The sequence below is a fragment of the Triticum urartu genome, chromosome 2A (assembly GCF_056163025.1).
Source record: "Triticum urartu cultivar PI428250 chromosome 2A, HENAU_Tu73, whole genome shotgun sequence".
Lineage (NCBI taxonomy): Eukaryota > Viridiplantae > Streptophyta > Magnoliopsida > Poales > Poaceae > Triticum > Triticum urartu.
The window spans coordinates 94,562,554-94,587,591 of NC_141874.1; the positions used below are offsets into that span (position 1 = coordinate 94,562,554).

At 42.1% G+C, this 25,038-nt stretch overlaps 1 pseudogene; it reads left to right on the forward strand.

The window, feature by feature from the left end:
• Positions 1-265: 265 nt before the first annotated feature.
• The window catches only part of LOC125535172 (uncharacterized), a 177,126-nt pseudogene continuing 152,353 nt past the window's right edge, over positions 266-25,038 (forward strand).

The window sequence follows — 25,038 nt, forward strand, 5'->3', positions numbered from 1 at the left end:
AATCTCAGATGATCATCGTACCTTGATGGGTACGGTGGTAGAGAGGATTCTGTCCACGAAAGGTGGATTGAATGAAGCCTTCATGAGCCTACTAAGAGGCTTTGAGGTATGTAATGTTCGATTGTGCTTTATACACAAAAATGCACCTGTGTAAAGATAGTATCCCTTGAGACTCTGGTTGGCGCCAAAAGGTAGGCAATCAGAGGATCGAAAAAGATGTCCTTAGGTAATAATCTAATGACTCAAAACACATGTTGGTACCTCCATGACGACTTCACACGCTACAGAGGTTGCAGGTCTGGAGCATAAGCTTGATGTGGCGGATAACGACATCACGCTTATTAACAGGCGACTCGACGAGGCGCAAGGTATGTGTTAGAATATGTATAGTAACACAAGCACGAAGCTAGAATTATGTTCTGAGACGTGCGTATCTGCAGATGGTGCTGCCATGGTTGAGACTCTTTGGGCTGAACTTGACCAAGCCAAGGAGCAAGCCCGGATGAGTAATGTGGCTGCCCAGAAGGCAGCTGATGAGTTAGAAGCCAGACAGGCCGCGCAGTGCCAGTGTGAGGAGAGAATGGCCACTATGGTGCACGAGCTGAAGGAAGCCACTGTCCAGTGCGAATTCCTCGAGAAGGATAACAAGGCCAAAGCGACCGATCTTGACAAGGCATTACAAGAGGCAAGAGAAGCACGATCTGAGTCTAGAGCGGCTCGAGAAGAAATCTGGCAAGCTAGGGAAGTAGCGGCCGGTAAGCCTTTCTTATTACAAACTAAGTTTGGCAATTCGAAGTATGCCCCTCTTAATCAAATGTGGAGCTCCCCATGCACCTTTTTGGACTTGCCGAAGAGTGCCTCCGATGCGGCGCGGTTTTACGAAGCGCGGGAAGGGCATGCAACGGAGAAGATTTTTTGGTCACAATTCGGCATGCCGAAGTGCCCACTGTTACTGAACGAACATATGGCCCAGTGGGCCGAGCTCCACAAAATATCCAGCTCTGCCATGAAGGACATCGTAGTCCGGCTATGGCCAACTGAGCCAATTCCGAAGAGTTATTTCGGTTTGGTACGGCGACTAAGTGATGCGATGCCGTGTATCGACGCTGTTAAGCGGGCCACGTGCATTGAAGGTGCACGGATGGCCCTTGCCCGAGTGAAGACGTACTGGGCGAAGATGAAGGCCACCGATGTTGCAGCGAAAAGTCCACCTGAGGGCAAGGAGCATCACACACCAGAGTATTATTTTGAAGATGTCTTAGAGGGTGCCCGCTTGATAGAGGGTCAGTGCTCGAAAGAGATGATGTTCGAGTGAAATGTATTGAGATTGTAAAAACAATATTATTATAATTTAAGATTAGGCCTAGAAGTTGTGGCTCCTCCTGTGCGGCCGTTTTTGTACAATCTGAAAGTTTTCCAGTCGTCGGCGGTGTTCGGAAAAGCACTTGATCACTCTTGATCCAACGTCTTGATCCGTGAAGGAGGTGTCAATGCGGCGAACTAGGCAATTGGACTACAGGGCTTCAGTACTTTCACTTAGCCATAGGAGTTTGACGGTGGGTCTATGATATAGCCCCTAGTATGTACGAAATCATCCGAGTACGGTGCGTTACAGGAGGAATTGCGAAAGATTCTAATAAGTCATCGAGTGGTTGACCAGCTCTCGCCGCATCATGACAGTCAGTTTTCGGCTTTCTCTACTGAGGTGCTCATCCGGATAAACCGGGACACAATCGCTGTAGTTCTCCCTTTACTACCCTAGCCGATATAGCGGAGCGTAAGGTAGTAAGCACAGGAGCTGGGAACCCAACTATTGACCAAAGACATGATTCGGAGCTGATGCATATAAGGCCAAACTCGCGACGCCAAACTGTGCTATAAAGCTGTTCGGACTTGTCATCAATTCATTTGTTCCCATATCAAGCCCCTAGCAACCCGTGCCGAAGTGTGAGTGTGAAATGACTATGTTTACCAGGATCTAATTGATATATCAATTTCCTTTTTTCAAATAATAATGCTGCGACCCTGGCTATTTGACATGCCGATGGTCGAAGGCTGAGGGAGAAGGCACTTTACAGGCTCAAAAATAGAGAGTGCGGTCTACACAATTATTTGGACCTCCTGTCGCACGTCTGCGCCGCCTTGCCTCGGTTAAAGGTTTCCTTTAATAGGAACAACCTTGGGGTAAGTGTATGAAGCCGAACTCCGAAAGAGTCTGTGAGGTGACCAATATTTTGCATCACCTACGATAAGATAAAAAGAAATAGTTAGAAATGAAAAGGAGGAAATGGGAGTGCTTGTAGGCTTGCCCGTATTGTGCCTCCGTCGATAGCCAGGGTATTTTAAGTGCATAATTATGCATGCGCGGTATAAACTTCGCGTGATTGTGAGGCGAACGACGGAGGCTGAACTGCTAATCCTGCTCTGGGACAGATTGGTTCCATTTAATGGAGACCGGCGGCTTAATGGCCGATGAATTGTGCGGCTTGACGAGGCCACTTTGTGCTTCGGCTGTAATGGCCGTAGTACAATCCCCTGTACGGAAGGAGTGTCCTGTTTTTTCGTTTATTTGTATGACTTCTACAACGGGTATTGCTCCTTTGAGGATTGTTGTGGTGGGTTTGATTCTAGAAGGATAAATGCCCTTTTTTGTTGATAGTGTTTTGGTACAGTAGATTAAGGCCACTGCCACTCTCCCTAAGGACTTTCGTGAGATGGAACCCGTCAATAATTGGATTGATGATCAGAGCTGCCGATCCTTCGGGACGAGTATGACTAATTTTTGGGGGAATTCACTCTATGGCGTATGTGTCCCGTAGTGCGCGCGTGTGCTCCCCTGTGGGGGTGTGCGTCGCATATACCATATTTACGGTTTGCACTTCGGGGGGGGGGGGGGGGGTTGCTTCTGAACTCCGGTATTCGGCCGGCGAGTCTCTTCGTCATTGCTGTCACTGGGCGGCCCCTTCCCCTTGTGTCCGGCTTTTAATTTGCCAGCTTGTTTGAAGACCCAACATCTTCTGTTGATATGGGTAGCTGGTTTATCAGGGGTGCCATGAATCTGGCATGGCCGATCCAATATCTTATCAAGGTTGGATGGTCCGTCTCTATTTGCCTTGGATGGTTTTTTCCGTTGACCGGGCTTGGAGCCGCTGAATCCGACGTTAACTGCTGTGTCTTGTGTTATTTCATCATTATTACGACGCTTGTATTTATTGCGTCGTGGCTTTCCGTTGCCGTATCAGACTTCAGAAGTGCCTGGGTCGCTGGCGCCATTGCTCCTACGAATGAGCCAGCTGTCTTCTCCTGCGCAAAAGCGGGTCATAAGAGCAGTAAGGGCTGTCATGGATTTTGGTTTTTCCTGACTGAGGTGGCGAGTGAGCCATTCGTCCCGAACGCTGTGTTTGAAGGCCGCGAGGGCTTCGGCGTCCAGACAATCCACAATTTGGTTCTTTTTAATTGAGAACCTAGTCTAGAGCTTTCTGACTGACTCTTCGGGCTGCTGTATGATGTGACTTAAGTCATCGACGTCTGGTGGCCGGACATATGTGCCTTGGAAGTTATCATGAAAGGCGTCTTCCAGGTCTTCCTAGCTGCCAACGGAGTTCTCTGGAAGGTTGGTTAACCAGTGCCGAGCTGGTCCTTTTGGTTTTAGTGGTAGGTATTTAATGGCGTGAAGGTCATCACCGCGGGCCATGTGGATATGGAGAAGATAGTCCTCAATCCATACCACGGGATCCGTTGTTCCATTGGATGATTCAATATTCATGGGTTTAAACCCTTTCGGGAATTCGTGGTCCATTACTTCGTCGGTGAAGCAAAGTGGGTGAGCGGCGCCTCTATATCGGGCCATGTCGCGACGTAGCTCGGATGGAGTCCGTCTGCGGTTCTTGGCCCGGGCGTGAGAATGACTATTGCGTCCGGCAAGATAGCCGTTATCACGTGTCGGGGCACGTCCTCGTGATCCATAGATCGACCTGTTCTGACCTGCTTTACTGTCCAAGTCCTGGCGTAGGTCGTATGTGTGTCCCTGAGCTGTTTTATCTCTGCCTTTACGGTGAGGTAGGGCAGGCTGGTGTTCGGCTTGAGTTGCCGCTTTTCCCGACCACGTGTTGGTCGGTCATCCGCACTGCATGATGGTGGTATGGGCTCCAACGCCTCGTCATCGAACTAAGGTAGCAATTTGCGCTTCGGGTAGCTTTTGGCTGGGCGCTTGAGGCCGTATTCCTCGACTGCCAGGACGTCAGTCCATCTATCGTTGAGCAGATCTTGATCAACTTGAAGTTGTTGCTGTTTCTTTTTCAGGCTCCTTGCGGTGGCTATTAGCTGGCGCTTGAAGTGCTCTTGCTCAAGAGGTTCCTCAGGCACGATAAAATCCTTGGTGCCGAGGCTCGCCTCTTCCTCGGAGAGCGGAAGATAATTATTGTCCTCCGAGTCTTTGTGCGTGGCCTGCTCATCAGGGCTAACTTGCCTGTCTTCCCGTTCATCTTGTTCGGAAGTCGCCTCAACGGGGTCTTCATTGTCTTCGGCACCATCCGGAGTGTTATCTTCTCCTGTGCCGGTGTTGCTGTCTTTGCTGCGGCGTGGCTTAGAGCGGCGCCGCTGACGCCGGCGCTTTGGTTGTATCTCGGGAGGTTTATCCTCAACTAGATCTTCCTTGTCATCGCCACTATTCTCTTTTGGTGCATTGATGTCTACTACACAACCTTCTTCTTGTAGACGTTGTTGGGCCTCCAAGTGCAGAGGTTTGTAGGACAGTAGCAAATTTCCCTCAAGTGGATGACCTAAGGGTTTATCAATCCGTAGGAGGCATAGGATGAAGATGGTCTCTCTCAAGCAACCCTGCAACCAAATAACAAAGAGTCTCTTGTGTCCCCAACACACCCAATACAATGGTAAATTGTATAGGTGCACTAGTTCGGCGAAGAGATGGTCATACAAGTGGTATATGGATGGTAGATAAAGGTTTTTGTAATCTGAAAATATAAAAACAGCAAGGTAACAAATGATAAAAGTGAGCGTAAATGGTATTGCAATGTGTTGAAACAAGGCCTAGGGTTCATACTTTCACTAGTGCAAGTCCTCTCAACAATAATAACATAATTGGATCACATAACTATCCCTCAACATGCAACAAAGAGTCACTCCAAAGTCACTAATAGCGGAGAACGAACGAAGAGATTATGGTAGGGTACGAAACCACCTCAAAGTTATTCTTTCCAATCAAACCGTTGGGCTATTCCTATAAGTGTCACAAACAGCCCTAGAGTTCGTACTAGAATAACACCTTAAGACACAAATCAACCAAAACCCTAATGTCACCAAGATACTCCAATGTCACCTCAAGTATCCGTGGGTATGATTATACGATATGCGTCACACAATCTCATATTCATCTATTCAACCAAACAAAGGACCTCAAAGAGTGCCCCAAAGTTCTACCAGAGAATCACGATGTGTGCCAACCCCTATGCATAGGTTCATGGGCGGAACCCGCAAGTTGATCACCAAAACATACATCAAGTGAATCACGTGGTATCCCATTTTCACCACAGATACGCACGTCAAGAGATACATCAAGTGTTCTCAAATCTTTAAAGACTCAATCCGATAAGATAACTTCAAAGGGGAAACTCAACTCATTACAAGAGAGTAGAGGGGGAAGAAACATCATAGGATCCAACTATAATAGCAAAGCTCGCGATACATCAAGATCGTATCATCTCAAGAACACGAGAGAGAGAGATCAAACACATAGCTACTGGTACATACCCTCAGCCCCAAGGGAGAACTACTCCATCCTCATCATGGAGAGCACCGGGATGATGAAGATGGCCACCGGAGAGGGATTGCCCCTCCGGCAGGGTGCCGGAACGGGCCTAGATTGGTTTTCGGTGGCTACGGAGGCTTCTGGTGGCGGAACTCCCGATCTATTGTCTGTTCTGGAAGTTTTTGGGTACGTGATTATATATGGGTGCAGGAAGTACGTCAGTGGAGCTTCGGGGGCCCCACGAGGTAGGGGGCGCGCCGTAGGGGGGCGCCCCCACCCTCATGAGCACCTCCCTTGGCTCCCGACGTGGCGTCCAAGTCCATCTGGTAGCTTTCCTTCCAAAAATAACTTCTCTAGTTGATTTCGTTCCGTTTTGACTCCGTTTGATATTCCTTTTCTTCAAAACACTGAAATAGGCAAAAAAAGGAATTCTGGGTTGGGCCTAAGGTTAATACGTTAGTCCCAAAAATAATATAGAAGTGGATAATAAAGCCCAATATTGCCCAAAACAGTAGATAACATAGAATGGAGCAATCAAAAATTATAGATACGTTGGAGACGTATCAAGCATCCCCAAGCTTAATTCCTGCTCGTCCTCAAGTAGGTAAATGATAAAAACAGAATTTTTGATGCGGAGTGCTACTTGGCATAATTTCAATGTAATTCTTCTTAATTGTGGCATGAATATTCAGATACATAAGATTCAAGACGAAAGTTCATATTGACATAAAATGATAATACTTCAAGCATACTAACTAAGCAATTATGCCTTCTCAAAATAACATGGCCAAAGAAAGTTCATCCCTACAAAATCATATAGTTTAGTCATGGTCCATTTTCGTCACACAAGAATGCTCTCATCATGCACAACCCCGATGACAAGCCAAGCAATTGTTTCATACTTTAGTAATCTCAAACCTATAAACTTTCACGCAATACATGAGCGCGAGCCATGGACATGGCACTATGGGTGGAATAGAATAATGAGGGGGTTATGTGGAGAAGACAAAAAAGGAGAAAGTCTCACATCAACGAGGCTAATCAATGGGCTATGGAGATGCCCACCGATTGATGTTAATGCAAGGAGTAGGGATTGCCATGTAACTGATGCACTAGAGCTATAGATGTATGAAAGCTCAACAATAGAAACTACTGGGTGTGCATCCAACTTGCTTGCTCACGAAGACCTAGGGCACTTGAGGAGGCCCATTGTTGGAATATACAAGCCAAGTTCTATAATGAATAATTCCCACTGGTATATGAAAGTGACAAAACAAGAGACTCTCTACTATGAAGATCATGGTGCTACTTTGAGGCACAAATGTGGTAAAGGATAGTAACATTGTCCCTTCTCTCTTTTTCTCTCATTTTTTGGGCCTTCCCCCTTTTTTATGGCCTTTCTCTTTTTTTGGGCCTTCTCTTTTTTATGGCCTTTTTTTATTTATTCCTCACTTGGGACAATGCTCTAATAATGATGATCATCACATTTCTATTTATTTACAACTCAATGATTACAACTCGATACTAGAACAAAGATGACTCTATATGAATGCCTCCGGCGGTGTACCGGGATATGCAATGAACCAAGAGTGACATGTATGAAAGAATTATGAAAGGTGGCATTGCCACAAATACTATGTCAACTACATGATCATGCTAAGCAATATGACAATAATGAATGTGTCATGAGGAACGAAATGGTGGAAAGTTGCATGGCAATATATCTCGGAATGGCTATGGAAATGCCATAATAGGTAGTTATGGTGGCTGTTTTGAGGAAGATATAAGGAGGTTTATGTGTGATAGAGCGTATCATATCACGGGGTTTGGATGCACCGGCGAAGTTTGCGCCAACCCTCAATGTGAGAAAGGGCAATGCACGGTACCGAAGAGGCTAGCAAGGATGGAAGGGTGAGAGTGCGTATAATCCATGGACTCAACATTAGTCATAAAGAACTCACATACTTATTGCAAAAATCTACAAGTCATCAAAAACCTCGGCACTACGCACATGCTCCTAGGGGGATAGATTGGTAGGAAAAGACCATCGCTCGTCCCCGACCGCCACTCATAAGGAGGACAATCAAATAACACCTCATGTTTCAAATTTGTTACACAACATTTACCATACGTGCATGCTACGGGACTTGAAAACTTCAACACACGCACTTCTCAAATTCACAAGTACTCAAATAGCACAACTTTGATATTATTATCTCCATATCTCAAAACAATCATCAAGCATCAAACTTCTCTTAGTATTCAATACTCTATATGAAAGTTTTTACTATTCTTGGATGCCTAGCATGTTAGGATTTTAAGCAAATTACCATGCTATTAAGACTCTCAAAATAATCTAGGTGAAGCATGAGAGTTCATATATTTCTTCAAAATAAAACTACCACCACGCTCTAAAAGATATAAGTGAAGCACTAGAGCAAATGACAAACTACTCTGAAAGATATAAGTGAAGATCAATGAGTAGTTGAATAATTATGCAACTATGTGAAGACTCTCTAACATTTAAGAATTTAAGATCTTGGTATTTTATTCAAACAGCAAGCAAAGCAAAATAAAATGACATTCTAAGAATGGCAAACATCATGTGATGAAGCAAAAACTTAGGATCAACCGAAACTAACCGATAGTTATTGAAGAAGAAAGGTGGGATGCCAACCGGGGCATCCCCAAGCTTAGACGCTTCAGACTTCTTGAAATATTATCTTGGGTTGCCTTGGGCATCCCCAAGCTTGAGCTTTTGTGTCTCCTTAATTCCTCTCATATCACGGTCTCCCTAAATCTCAAAAGCTTCATCCACACAAAACTCAACAAGGACTCGTGAGATAAGTTAGTATAAACCATTGCCAAAACCTTATCATACTCTATTGTAGCAAATCATTAAAATTATTACTCAACATTGCATACTAAATGCCTCTGCATATTTAATAGTCCTATCCTCAAATAGAATCATTAAAGAAGCAAACATATGCAAACAATGCAAACATAACAGCAATCTGCCTAAACAGGATAGTCTGTAAAGAATGCAGCAACATCCATACTTCCCTAGCTCCAAAAATTATGAAATAAACTTCCCACTGTAGTAAATTTATCATAGCTTAATATGCAAAAGGTTTCAACATTTTATCACATTCTGACTTTTCTAGGGAATTATTGCGACAGCGGTAAACTTTCTGTTTTCAAACATCAACATGTGGACTTCTAAAATAGGCATAGTAAAGACTATCAATGCGACTTTTATTGAAATAAAATATGAAAAACATTGTTCTAAATAACAGCAAGCAAATATTAACAAAATAAATTGATGCTCCAATAAAAACACATATCATGTGGTAAATAAAAATATAGCTCCAAGTAAAGTTACCGATGAACGAAGACGAAAGAGGGGATGCCTTCCGGGGCATCCCCAAGCTTAGGCTCTTGGCTATCCTTGAATATTACCTTGGGGTGCCTTGTGCATACCCAAGATTAGGCTCTTTCCACTCCTTATTCCATAGTCTATCGAATCCTTACCCAAAACTTGAAAACTTCACAACACAAAACTTAACAGAAAACTCGTAAGCTCCGTTAGTATAAGAAAATAAATCACCACTTCAAGGTACTGTAATGAACTCATTCTTTATTTATATTGGTGTTATACCTACTTTATTCCAACTTCTCTATGGTTTATAAACTATTTTACTAGCCATAGATTCATCAAAATAAGCAAACAACACACGAAAAACAGAATCTGTCAAGAACAGAACAGTCTGTAGTAATCTGTAGCTAGCGCAAGGTTTGGAACCCAAAAAATTCTAAAATAAATTTATGGACGTGAGGAATTTATCTATTAATCATCTGCAAAAATAATTAACTAAATATCACTTTCCAAATAAAAATGGCAGTAGTTCTCATGAGCGCTAAAGTTTCTGTTTTTACAGCAAGTTCAACAAGACTTTCCCAAGTCTTCCCAATGGTTCTACTTGGTAGAAACACTAATTAAACACAAAAAACACAACCAAAACAGAGGATAGATAAATTATTTATTACTAAACAGGAGCAAAAATCAAGGAATAAAAATAAAATTGGTTTGCCTCCCAACAAGCGCTATCGTTTAACGCCCCTAGCTAGGCATAACAAGCAAGAATAGATCTAGGTATTGCCATCTTTAGTAGGCAATCCATAAGTGGCTCTCATGATAGATTCATAAGGTAATTTAATTTTGTTTATAGTAAAGTGTTCCATGCCTTTCCTTAATGGAAATTGGAATGTAATATTTCCTTCCTTCATATCAATAATTGCACCAATCGTTCTAAGGAAAGGTCTACCAAGAATAATAGGACATGAAGGGTTGCAATCTATGTCAAGAACAATAAAATCTACGGGCACATAATTCCTATTTGCAAAAATAATAACATCATTAATTCTTCCCATAGGTTTATTAATAGTGGAATCCACAAGGTGCAAGTTTAAAGCGCAATCATCAAAATCACGGAAACCTAACAAATCACACAAAGTCTTTGGAATCGTGGAAACACTAGCACCCAAATCACATAAAGCATAGCATTCATGATCTTTAATTTTAATTTTAATAGTTGGTTCCCACTTATCATAAAGTTTTCTAGGGATAGAAACTTCCAATTCAAGTTTTTTTTCAAAGATCGCATCAAGGCATCAACGATATGTTTAGTAAACTCTTTATTTTGACTATAAGCGTGAGGAGAATTTAGCACGGATTGTAACAAGGAAATAAAATCAATCAAAGAGCAATTTTCATAGTTAAATTCCTTGAAATCCATAATAGTGGGTTTGGCAACATCTAGGGTTTTAATTTCTTCAATCCCACTTTTATCAATTTTAGCATCAAGATCAATAGATTCCGAATTCTTAGAACGCCTTCTAGGTAAAGGTGGATCATATTCAGTCCCGTCATTATCAAGATTCATATTGCAAAACAAAGATTTAATAGGGGACACATCAATAACTTTTAGATCTTCATCATTATTTTCATAGGAACTAGAAGAACACGCTCTTATAAAGGCATCTTTCTTAGCACGCATCCTAGCGGTTCTTTCTTTGCACTCATCAATGGAAATTTCTCATGGCTTTGAGAGACTCATTGATATCATGCTTAGGTGGAATAGATCTAAGTTTCAAAGAATCAACATCAAGAGAAATTCTATCAACGTTCCTAGCCAAATCATCAATCTTAAGCAATTTTTCTTCAATCATAGCATTAAAATTCTTTTGCAAAGTAATAAATTCTTTAATATTAGATCAAAATCAGAGGGCATCTTATTATAATTTCCATAAGAATTGTTGTAAGAATTACCATAATTATTAGAGGAATTACTAGGATAAGGCCTAGGATTGAAATTTCCTCTATGCGCATTGTTACCAAAATTGTTCCTACCAACAAAATTCACATCAATAGATTCATTATTATTCTCAATCAAAGTAGGCAAGGGAATATCATTAGGATCATAAGAAACACTCTTATTAGCAAATAATTTCATAAGTTCATCCATCTTTCCACTCAAAACATTAATTTCTTCTATCACATGCACCTTTTTATTAGTAGACCTTTCAGTATGCCATTGAGAATAATTAACCATAATATTATCTAGGATTCTAGTAGCTTCTCCTAAAGTGATTTCCATAAAAGTGCCTCCCGCGGACGAATCTAAAAGATTTCTAGAAGCAAAATTCAATCCCGCATAAATTTTTTGTATAATCATCCACAAATTTAAACCATGAGTAGGGCAATTACGTACCATTAATTTCATTCTCTCCCAAGCTTGTGCAACATGTTCATGATCAAGTTGCTTAAAATTCATAATATCGTTTCTAAGAGAGATGATCTTAGCGGGAGGAAAATACTTAGATATAAAAGCATCTTTGCACTTATTCCATGAATCAATACTATTTTTAGGCAAAGACGAAAACCAAGCTTTAGCACGATCTCTAAGCGAAAAAGGAAATAGCTTCAAATTAACAATATAATTATCCACATCTTTCTTCTTTTGCATGTCACACAAATCAACGAAGCTATTAAGATGGGTAGCGGCATCTTCACTAGGAAGGCCGGAAAACGGATCTTTCATGACAAGATTCAGCAAAGCAGTATTAATTTCACAAGATTCAACATCGGTAAGAGGAGCAATCGGAGTGCTAATAAAATCATTATTGTTGGTATTGGTGAAGTCACACAATTTAGTATTATCTTGAGCCATCGTGACGAGCAAGCAAACTAACACACAAGCAAACAAAAAGGCAAACGGGCAAAAAGAGGCAAATGGAGAAAGAGAGGGAGGATAGAGAGAGAGGGCGAATAAAACGGCAAGGGTGAAGCGGGGGAGAGGAAAACGAGAGGCAAATGTCAAATAATGTAATGCGGGAGATAAGGGTATGTGATGGGTACTTGGTATGTTGACTTTTGTGAAGACCTCCCCGGTAACGGCGCCAGAAATCCTTCTTGCTACCTCTTGAGCACTGCGTTGGTTTTCCCCGAAGAGGAAGGGATGATGCAGCAAAGTAGCGTAAGTATTTCCCTCAGTTTTTGAGAACCAAGGTATCAATCCAGTAGGAGGCTACGCGCGAGTCCCTCGTACCTGCACAAAACAAATAAATCCTCGCAACCAATGCAAATAGGGGTTGTCAATCCCTATGAGGCCACTTACGAGAGTGAGATCCGATAGATATGATAAAGATAATATTTTTGGTATTTTTATGATAAATATGCAAAGTAAAATAAAGGCAAAGTAAATAGCAAAGTAGTAGGAGAACAATATGATAAAGATAGACCCGGGGGCCATAGGTTTCACTAGTGGCTTCTCTCGAGAGCATAAGTATTCTACCGTGGCTGAGCAAATTACTATTGAGCAATTGACAGAATTGAGCATAGTTATGAGAATATCTAGTCATGATCATGTATATAGGCATCACGTCCGAGACAAGTAGACCGACTCCTGCCTGCATCTACTACTATTACTCCACTCATCGACCGCTATCCAGCATGCATCTAGAGTATTAAGTTAAAAATAGAGCAACGCCTTAAGCAAGATGACATGATGTAGAGGGATAGACTCATGCAATATGAAGAAAACCCCATCTTGTTATCCTCGATGGCAACAATAAAATACATGCCTTGCTGCCCTTACTGTCACCGGGAAAGGACACCGCAAGGTTGAACCCAAAGCTAAGCACTTCTCCCATTACAAGAAAGATCAATCTAGTAGGCCAAACCAAACTGATAATTCGAAGAGACTTGCAAAGATAACCAATCATACATAAAAGAATTCAGAGAAGATTCAAATATTGTTCATAGATAGACTTGATCATAAACCCACAATTCATCGGTCTCAACAAACACACCGCAAAAAGAAGATTACATCGAATAGATCTCCACAAGAGAGGGGGAGAACATTGTATTGATCCAAAAAGAGAGAAGAAGCCATCTAGCTACTAACTATGGACTCGTAGGTCTGAGGTAAACTACTCACACTTCATCGGAGGGGCTATGGTGTTGATGTAGAAGCCCTCCGTGATCGATGCCCCCTCCGGCGGAGCTCCGGAACAGGCCCCAAGATGGGATCTCGTGGATACAGAAAGTTACAGCGGTGGAATTAGGGTTTTGGCTCCTCCTCTGATCTTTTGGGGGTACGTGGATATATATAGGAGGAAGAAGTATGTCGGTGGAGCAACAGGGGGCCCACGAGGGTGGGGGGCGCGCCTGGTAGGGTAGGGCGCGCCCCCTACCTCGTGGCCTCCTATTACGTGCCTTGACGTAGGGTCCAAGTCTCTCGGGTCTTATCTGTTGAGAAAATCACGTTCCCGAAGGTTTCATTCTGTTTGGAGTCCGTTTGATATTCCTTTTCTTCGAAACCCTAAAACAGGCAAAAACATCAATTCTGGGTTGGGCCTCCCGTTAATAGGTTAGTCCTAAAAATAATATAAAAGTGGATAATAAAGACCAATAATGTCCGAAACAGTAGATAATATAGCATGGAGCAATCAAAAATTATAGATACGTTGGAGATGTATCACTGTGCCACTTGGAGAATTTCTTGATGAACAACTTGCTAGGGCTAGAGAGAATGAAATTATTGAAACTGATAATATTGATGAAAGTGAAGATGAAGGCTCTCCTAATAAATATGAATTACCTGTTGTGCCTGAGGGCTATGTTATGGATGAAGAAACTAAAAGAGACTTTCTTGCATGCAATTATAGAAGTGATCTTAATAAATTATTAGCTAAGCTTAAACAAAAAACTCTAAATGCTATAATGAAATATGATCCTGCTTATGCTACTTCACCTATCTTTGTTACTGATAAGGATTATGAATTCTCTATTGATCCTGATATAATTACTTTGGTTGAATCTGATCCTTTTTATGGCTATGAATCTGAAACTGTTGTGGCACATCTTACTAAATTAAATGATATAGCCACCCTGTTCACTAATGATGAGAGAACTCACTACTTTTATATCCTTAAAATATTTCCGTTCTCATTAAAGGGTAATGCTAAGATATGGTTTAATTCTCTTGATCCTGGTTGTGTGCGTAGTCCCCTGGATATGATTTATTACTTCTCTACTAAATATTTCCCAGCTCATAAGAAACAGCTGCTTTAAGGGATATATATATATATATAATTTTGTGCAAATTGAAGAAGAGAGTCTCCCACAAGCTTGGGGAGGCTTCTCCAATTACTTAATGCTTTGTCTGATCATCCTCTTAAGAAAAATGAAATACTTAATATCTTTTATAATGGACTAATCGATGCTTCCAGAGATTACCTGGATAGTTGTGCTGGTTCTGTTTTCAAGGAAAGAACACTGGATGAAGCTGAAATTCTATTGAATAATATGTTGACAAATGAATATAATTGGACACTTCTTGAGCCAGCTCATGAGCCTATTCCTAAACCAACTCCGAAGAAAAGGGGTGTTCTATTTCTCAGTCCTGAAGATATGCAAGAGGAAAAGAAATCCATGAAAGAAAAGGGTATTAAAGCTGAAGATGTTAAGAATTTACCTCCTATTGAAGAAATACATGGCCTTAATTTACCGCATGTTGAAGAAATATATGGTTTTAATCCATCACCTATCGAAGAAACACATGGTCTTGATAATCCGGCACAGATAGTAAAGGTAAATACTCTCTATAGATATGATAAAGCTAAAATCCTTCCTAGTAAGTTTGCTACCCAATGTTTGGATGAGTTTGATAACTTTATGGTTAAGAAAGAAGACTTCAATGCTTATTTTGGTAGACAATTGAAACAAAATGCTTATATGATTGAACACTTGGGTGATTATATGACTAGAGTTAAAGGTGAACTTAAACTCATTAGTAAACATGCTTCTATGGTTACCACTCAAGTAGAACAAGTACTTACAGCTCAGAATGATTTGCTCAATGAATTAAATAGTAAGAAAAATGATAATGTTGTTAGAGTTATGAATAGAGGTGGTAAAATGACTCAGGAACCTTTGTATCCTGAGGGCCATCCTAAGAGAATTGAGCAAGATTCTCAGAGAAATGATATTGATGCACCTAGTCCTTCTAAGAGGAAGAAAAAGAAAAATGATAGGACTTTGCATGCTTCTAGTGAACATGTTATTGACACACCTGAGAATCCCGATGATATTTCTATTTCTGTTGCTGAAACACAATCTGGTAATGAGCATGAACCTAGTGATAATGTTAATAATGATGTTCATGTTGATGCTCAACTTAGTAATGACAATGATGTAGAGATTGAACCTGTTGTTGATCTCGATAACCCACAATCAAAGAATCAACGTTATGATAAGAGAGACTTTGTTGCTAGGAAACACGATAAGGAAAGAGAGCCTTGGGTTCAGAAACCCATGCCTTTTCCTCCTAAGCCATCCAAGAAAAAGGATGATGAGGATTTTGAGCGCTTTGCTGAAATGATTAGACCTATCTTTTTGCGTATGCGTTTGACTGATATGCTTAAAATGAATCCTTATGCTAAGTACATGAAAGATATTGTTACTAATAAAAGAAAGATACCATAAGCTGAAATTTCCACCATGCATGCTAATTCTACTTTTAAGGGAGGAATACCAAAGAAACTTGGAGATCCCGGAGTACCAACTATACCATGCTCCATTAAAAGAAACTATGTTAAAACAGCTTTATGTGATCTTGGAGCCGGTGTTAGTGTTATGCCTTTCTCTTTATATCGTAGACTTGATTTGAATAAGTTGACACCTACTGAAATATCTTTGCAAATGGCTGATAAATCAACTGCTATACCTGTCGGTATTTGTGAGGATGTGCCTGTTGTGGTTGCAAACGTTACTATTTTAACGAACTTTGTTATTCTTGATATTCCCGAGGACGATAGTATGTCTATTATTCTTGGAAGACCTTTTTTGAATACTGCAGGGGCTGTTATTGATTGCAACAAAGGCAGTGTCACTTTTCATGTTAATGGTAATGAGCATACGGTACACTTTCCGAGGAAACAACCTCAAGTTCACAGTATAAACTCTATTGGAAAAATTCCATCGATTATTTTTGGAGGTTTTGAATTTCCTCTTCCCACTGTCAAGAAGAAATATGATATTCTTATTATTGGGGATGTGCATATCCCCGTTGAGGTAACCTAGTTTTATTCGAAAATTCTCCGGTTCCATGTTACTCGAATGAGTTTGTTAACAAGACTTGATCAACCTTGTTAGTGGATTCCTTTTGATGAGCATGAGATGGATGAATTTAGAAAACACAACTCTCTGTACCCTCTTTTTACTTTCTGTTATTTATATTAAATAAAGCAAAAATAGAAATTTCTGTCTGTTTTCTGAATTATCAATGCAATAAAAAATACCTCGAAAATAAAAGTTGTCCAAATGCCCTGTCAATTTAATATGATTTTTTCTGGAATATTTGAGAATATCTGGCACTGAGAACAGAGCAGGGGGAGCAAGCACCTGGCCACGAGGGTCCACGGCGCGCCCACCCCCTGGGCGCGCCCCCTGCCTCGTGGGCCCATGGTGGCTCCCCTCCATTTATTCCTGCACCCACACACTTCTTCTTCCTCCCAAAAAATCACCATCGAGCTCAAGTACGAGTTCTAGCTCATTTTGCTGCGATTTTCGATCTCCTTTCTCAAAGCATCTCTCACAAAACTGCTTTGGGGGATTGTTCCTTGGTATGTGACTCCTCCATTGGTCCAATTAGTTTTTGTTCTAGTACTTTATTCATTGCGAAGTTGTGCTGCCTAGGTGACCATGTTCTTGAGCTTGCATGTCAAATTTATATGGTTCCAAGTAGTTCTAATGCATGATATAGGTCCTAGGCACTTGTAGGAGTACTTGCTATCAATTTTGCTGTGCTTGGTTCACTTTTATTTGAAGTTACTAAAAATTTCAGAATTTTTCAGAAAATAATAAGAGATTTTTGAGGGGCTCATCGAGCCGAAGCTCGAAGGAAAAGAAAAATGAAGAAGCAGAGAGGCCCAAATATAATCTGCCTCGCACCGCGGAGGTTCGGCCGTGTGAATGGCCTTCCGATGATTTCTTGAGAGAAACTGAGATTTATTATTATTTTTATGAATTGGCTAAGAATGCAGGCCTCACCGACTTCCTCCGCGACCAACGCGAACATTATCTCTTACTCACCAATACTTTTGTGCAAAACTTCTACTATTATCCTAGGGAATCACCTCCTTCAGTAGAGTTTCATTTATATGATGTGGTTAAGAAGATGTCACTATATGAATTTTGCAGGGTTTGCAAAATACCTTTCGAGGGTAGCTTAGAGGAACCACATCGTAGAGATGTGGACGGGTTTATTGACACTATCACTGTAGGGGAAACTAGGAAAGCTTCCGACGCAAGAATTACTAGCATACATTTTCCTGTTTTACGCTACTTTGCAATATTTGCTAGTCGTTGCTTAATTGGTCGCGGAAACTGTGGAAACCTTAGTGTTCCTGATATTATTATTATTTTGTTCCATGGTTTATTCCGTGATGACTCTGTTAGTATGGGCGGTATTATTGCCAAATGGTTAAGTCTGAACCGTACAAAGGGCCCCATCATTGGAGGTGTCTATGCTTCACGCCTTGCTGCATACTATAATACCTATTAGGCACTACGAAAAGGAAGAAAAATTGCTGCCTACTGTTTATTTAGATTATAAGAGTATGGTAGCACATGATTTTATTATTAAGAATAGGGAAAGTGAGCTTAAATACAAATTGTTCTTTGATAAAGATCATCCTGAGACTATTACCCTGCATGCTCCTTCCTTGTTTGATTTATCTACAGGCAAGTACCTTGTTCCATTGGAGGCCATTCACGCCTACCGAAACCCTACATCAGCTGCAGAGCCAGAGCCAGAACCACAATTTGAGCCTCCACGACAGTATGATTACCAGTGGGATCCGAAGGCGATTGCCAGCCAGTGGTAATCTGACTATGCATCTCAGTACGACCCCAACTACAACTTTGGATATCCGCCAGGCCATCCGTGGCATTAGACCAACTTAGGCCAAAAGCCTAAGCTTGGGGGAGTACGTATCTCTCACCGAATTACATTCTTGTTCACACACTCATGCTAGTTGTCGGTGCTCATACTTTTTCATTGTAATATCCATGCTAGTTTATTTTCTTTTTATGCTTACTTCTTGTGTGTTTGATAAACCTTAAGAAAAACTAAAAAAAAATAGTTGTAGCTTTTGGCTAGCTTTAATTTCTATGCTTGTAGTAGTAATTAAAAAGAAAAACCAAAAAGATTTCATGTTATTCTTTTGCTCGTTGGGAGCTTTCCCATGTAAATAGTTTTATTTCTTCTCTTTTCTTTGGGGGTCGATAGGAGAAGACCATAATTAAATTGTTGAAGTGACTCCTATATGCATTATAGTTGATTTAACCAAGAGTCCGTATTGCCTTGTCTTCTCCTGTTTATTGAATGCTTGCAGATTCCAGCTTAGTCCAATGCACGTGCACTGTTATATTTATTCACATCATTCGGTCGTGCAGGTGAAAGGCAATTATGACGATATATGATGGACTGATTGAGATGGGAGAAGCTGGTATGAACTCGACCTCTCTTGTTTTTGTAAATATGATTAGTTCATCATTCCTAATTCAGTTTATTATGAATAAACATGTTTGCAATGACAATTAGAGATTATAGTTGCTTATGCCATGCTTAATTAGCTAGGAGCTTATAATGGTTTACCTTGTGTGCCAACATGTTATTAAAATGGTTGTGATGTGGTATGATAGGGTGGTATCCTCTTTTGAACGATTCGAGTGGCTTGACTTGGCACATGTTCACGCATGTAGTTGAAACAAAATCAACATAGCCTCTACGATATTTATGTTCATGGTGCATTATATCCTACTCATGCTTGCATTCGGTGTTGATTAACTGTAACGCGTGTTCATGACTATTGTCGCTCTCTAGCTGGTCGCTTCCCAGTCTTTTCTAGCCTTCACCTGTACTAAGCGGGAATACTCCTTGTGCATCCAATTCCATAAACCCCAAAGTTATTTCATATGAGTCCACCATACCTACCTATATACGGTATCTACCTGCCGTTCCAAGTAAATTTGTATGTGACAAACTCTAAACATTCAAATAAACATTCTGTTTTGTATGCTCAAATAGCTCATGTATCAACTAGGGTTGTCCGTATCTTCCATGTTAGGCGGGTTATTCTCAAGAGGAGTGGACTCCGCTCCTCACTCACCAGAAAATGGCTTGTCACCGGGATGCCCAGTCCCATGCTTTATGCAAATCAAATCAAAATAATTGCAAATAAAACTCCCCCTGGGACTGTTGTTAGTTGGAGGCACTCGTTGTTTCAAGCAAGCCATGGATTGATGCTTGTTGGTGGAGGGGGAGTATAAACTTTACCATTCTGTTTGGGAACCTCCTATAATGTGTGTAGCATGGAAGATATCGCCATCGCTTGGTTGTTATGTTGACAATGAAAGTATACCACTCAAAATATTATTCATATCTATTTCAAAACCGAGCTCTGGCACCTCTACAAATCCCTGCTTCCCTCTGCGAAGGGCCTATCTATTTACTTTTATGTTCAGTCATCACCCTCTTATTAAAAAGCACCAGTTGGAGAGCACCGCTATCATTTGCATTCATTACTATTAGTTTACATTGAGTATGTCTTGACTGGATCTCTTTTACCATGAATTACAATGTCTAGTCAGTCCTTGATCTTTAAAGGTGCTCTGCATTCATGTTTTGCGGTCTCATAAAGGGCTAGCGAGATACCATCTTGTTATATCATATTATGATTGTTTTGAGAAAGTGTTGTCATCCAAGATTTATTATTATTGCTCGCTAGTTGATTATGCCATTGATATGAGTAAACATGATACCTAAGAGTTATTGTGAATATGGTTAGTTCATAATCTTTGCTGAAAACTTGAATGCTGAATTTACATATTTATATCAACAAGAGCAAACAAAGTTTGTAAAAGTTTTCCTTTATCACTTTCAATTTGTCAACTGAATTGCTTGAGGACAAGCAAAGGTTTAAGCTTGGGGGAGTCGATACGTCTCCATCGTATCTACTTTTCCAAACACTTTTGCCCTTGTTTTGGACTCTAACTTGCATGATTTGAATGGAACTGGCCCGGACTGACGCTGTTTTCAGCAGAATTGCCATGGTGTTATTTATGTGCAGAAACAAAAGTTCTTGGAATGACCTGAAACTCCACGGAGATTATTTTTGGAAATAATAAAAAATACTGGCAAAGAATCAAGGCCAGGGGCCCCACACCCTAGCCACGAGGGTGGGGGCGCGCCCCTTGCCTCGTGGGCCCCCTGAAGCTCCACCGACCTCAACTCCAACTCCATATATTCGTGTTCGGGGAGCAAAAAATAAAGGAGAAGGATTCATCACATTTTACGATATGGAGCCGCCGCCAAGCCCTAAACTCTCTCAGGAGGGCTGATCTGGAGTCCGTTCGGGGCTCTGGAGAGGGGAATCCGTCGTCGTCGTCATCATCAACCATCCTCCATCACCAATTTCATGAAGCTCACCGCCGTGCATGAGTAATTCCATCGTAGGCTTGCTGGACGATGATGGGTTGGATGAGATTTATCATGTAATCGAGTTAGTTTTGTTAGGGTTTGATCCCTAGTATCCACTATGTTCTGAGATTGATGTTGCTATGACTTTGCTATGCTTAATGCTTGTCACTAGGGCCCGAGTTCCATGATTTCAGATCTGAACCTATTATGTTTTCATGAATATATGTGAGTTCTTGATCCTATCTTGCAAGTCCATAGTCACCTACTATGTGTTATGATTCGGCAACCCCGAAGTGACAATAATCGGGACCACTCCCGGTGATGACCGTAGTTTGATGAGTTCATGTATTAACTATGTGTTAATGCTTTGGTTCGGTACTCTACTAAAAGGAGGCCTTAATATCCCTTTGTTTCCACTAGGACCCCGCTGCCATGGGAGGGTAGGACAAAAGATGTCATGCAAGTTCTTTTCCATAAGCATGTATGACTATATTCAGAATACATGCCTACATTACATTGATGAATTGGAGCTAGTTCCGTGTCACCCTAGGTTATGACTGTTACATGATGAACCACATCCGGCATTATTCTCTATCACCGATCCGATGCCTACGAGCTTTCCATATATTGTTCTTCGCTTATTTACTTTTCCGTTGCTATTGTTATCATCACTACAAAATACCAAAAATATTACTTTTGCTACCATTACCACTACTATCATATTACTTTGCTACTAAACACTTTGCTGCATATATCAAGTTTCCAGGTGTGGTTGAATTGACAACTCAGCTGCTAATACTTGAGAATATTCTTTGGCTCCCCTTGTGTCGAATCAATAAATTTGGGTTGAATACTCTACCCTCGAAAACTGTTGCGATCCCCTATACTTGTGGGTTATCAGATGTCCAAGGAGCTGAATTCGACGATCGATGCCCGGTCAAGCTCGTCGTGCGTGGACGCACATGCTTTGGAACCTGTGGCCGGTAGCGTGTCCGAGGTTCTGGCAACGCAGAGCTCACTTAAGGTTGGGTCTGTGTGCGGCTCCAACGCCGCTGAGTCTGCGGCCTCCGTGGCGGGGTTGAGCCCCCCGTCCTCGGATGGCGTGACCCGCTCCAGATCTAAGGCTGGAGCAGTTGCAGGTTCTATCTCCTGGGTGTAGTTCGATGACAGATTTAAGCCATGTTCATCGTGGTGACATGGAGCGGCTACTGCCGCGCTCTCGAATCCGTCGAAGATCAAGTCTCCGCGGATGTCCACGACGTAGTTCAAGCTTCCAAATCTGACCTAATGGCCAAGGGTGTAGCTATCGATCCGCTCTAGATGGCCAAGCGAGTTGGCCTGCAGTGTGAAGCCGCTGAACACGAAGATCTGTCCGGGGAGGAAGGTTTCTCCCTGGACAATGTTGTTGTGGATGATTGACGGGGCCATCTAACTTCTTGGTGACGACACAGCGTAACTCTCAATGAAAGCACCAATGTCGGTGTCAAAACCGGCGGATCTTGGGTAGGGGGTCCCGAACTGTGCGTCTGAGGTTGATGGTAACAGGAGACAGGGAACACAATGTTTACCCAGGTTCGGGCCCTCTTGATGGAGGTAAAACCCTAGGTCCTGCTAGATTAATATTGATGAGTATGTGGGTTACAGGAGTTGATCTACCACGAGATCGTAATGGCTAAAACCCTAGAAGTCTAGCCTATCTGATTATGATTGTTCCGCGCCTCTACGGACTAAACCCTCCGGTTTATATAGACACCGGAGGGGACCAGGGTTGTACAAAGTCAGTTACAGAGAAAGGAATCTTCATATTGGGATGCCAAGCTTGCCTTCCACGCCAAGGAAAGTCCCATCCGGACACGGGTGGGAGTCTTCGGTCTTGCATCTTCACTGTCCATCAGTCCAGCCTACGTACCACTGTCCAGACGCCCGAGGACCCCCTAATCTAGGACTCCCTCACCTATATTTGTGGGTCATCAGTGGGTCACCTCTCGTACTTCCTTGCCCCAATATTTTTTATATATTTCATAAAAAATCTCCATGAAAATTCAGCTCATTTGGAGGTGTGCAAAATAGGTATCTCTGATATAGCTTTCTCAGGTCCAGAATTCCAGGTGCCGGCAATCTCCCTCTTCATGTAAATCTTGCAAATTAAGAGAGAAAAGGCATTAGAATTGCATCACAAAGTGTTATAGTGATAAAAAAACCTTATAATTAACAGTAGTAAAACATGATGCAAAATGGACATATCAACTCCCCCAAGCTTAGTGTCGGTGTCAAAATCGGCAGACCTCGGGGTAGGGGGTCCGGAGCTATGGATCTCAGATCAAGGGTAACAAGAATGAAGGAGATGATGTTTTACCCAGGTTCGGGCCCTCTTGATGGAGGTAAAACTCTACGTCCCTGATAACCCACAAGTATAGGGGATCGTAACAGTTTTCAAGGGTAGAGTATTCAACCCAAATTTATTGATTCAACATAAGGGGAGCCAAAGAATATTCTCAAGTATTAGCAGCCGAGTTGTCAATTCAACCACACCTGGAAACTTAATATCTGCAGCAAGGTATTTAGTAGTAAGGTAATATGATGTTAATGGTAATGGTAGCGAAAGTAATATTTTTGTTTTTATAGTGATTGTAACAGTAGCAACGGAAAAGTAAATAAGCGAAAAACAATGTATGAAAAGCTCGTAGGCAATGGATCAGTGATGGATAATTATGTCGGATGCGATCAATCATGCAACAGTTATAACATAGGGTGACAAAGAACTAGCTCCAGCCCGAATATAGTCATACGTGCTTATGGAAAAGAACTTGCATGACATCTTTTTGTCCTACCCTCCTGTGTCAGCGGGGTCCTATGGGAATCTAAGGGATATTAAGGCCTCCTTTTAACAGAGTACCGGACCAAAACATTAACACTTAGGGAATACATGAACTCCTTAAACTACGGTCATCACCGGTAAGTATCCCGATTATTGTCACTTCGGGGTTAACGGATCATAACTGTCGGATTTCAGGTTCTGGCAAAACCCTTGAGGTTCGAACACTGGGGTGCGCACGAAGATCTCCCCCTTATCTAGCTCGCACACTCAACGATCTCACGGCCTAGCTTGACTGACCCAAAGAGCATGAGACACAAGATTTATACTAGTTCGGGCCACCTTTGTGGTGTAATACCCTACTCCAGTGTGTTGTGGTGGATTGCCTCTTGGGCTAAGGATGAACAGTTACAACGGAAGAACAGCCTCCTGAGGAGAGGTGTTCTTGTGATTGGTGAACTTGTGTGAGGCTAAGGATGCAATGGCTCCGATCCAAGATGAGATGCCCCGACCCCAGATGAGATCCCTAGCTATGGTGGTGGCTAGTCCTATTTATAGAGGCCCTGGTCCTCTTCCCAAATATTGAGCAGGAAGGGATCCCACAATGGCCAATTTGAAGGGGGACAGCTAGTACAAGCTATCCTGACAAAAGTAGTCTTCGCCTGCCAAAGGCTCTGGTGGTGACGCCGTCTTGGGCTCCATGGTTACCTCCATCCTGCCGTCCTACTGGTCTTGGTCTTCTTGCACCGATATGGAAATCTTTGCCTGATGCCTCGGAACTCCTCTCCTGCGCTTGCCTCCTTAACACCAAAGAGGGAACGAGGACACTATGCATGCTGGTGCCCGCCTGGCGCCCACCTGGTCTTGATCGTCATGGCTTACATCATTGGAACCTTGCGAGGTTCGTCTTGCCTTGATCTCTCTGCCCCTCGCGAGCCAGCCTGGTGAGGCCGCCCCTGAGGAGGTCTTGCGTCGTCCGCCTCGCGAGGCTTGGCCCCTCGCGAGGGTCTTGGGTGTTTGCTGGTGAAGATGGGCCATACGGGGCCGCTGGTGGAGCCACGCTACGGGCCACAGGAAGGCAAGTCTGGGGACCCCCGTTCCTAGAACGCCGACAATAACACATAATAGGTGACTATAGACTTGCAAGATAGGATCACAAACTCACATATATTCATGAAAACATAATAGGTTCATATCTGAAATCATGGCACTCGGGCCCTAGTGACAAGCATTAAACATAGCAAAGTCATAGCAACATCAATCTCAGAACATAGTGGATACTAGGGATCAAACCCTAACAAAACTAACTCGATTACATGATAAATCTCATCCAACCCATCACCATCCAGCAAGCCTACGATGGAATTACTCACGCACAGCGGTGAGCATCATGAAATTGGTGATGGAGG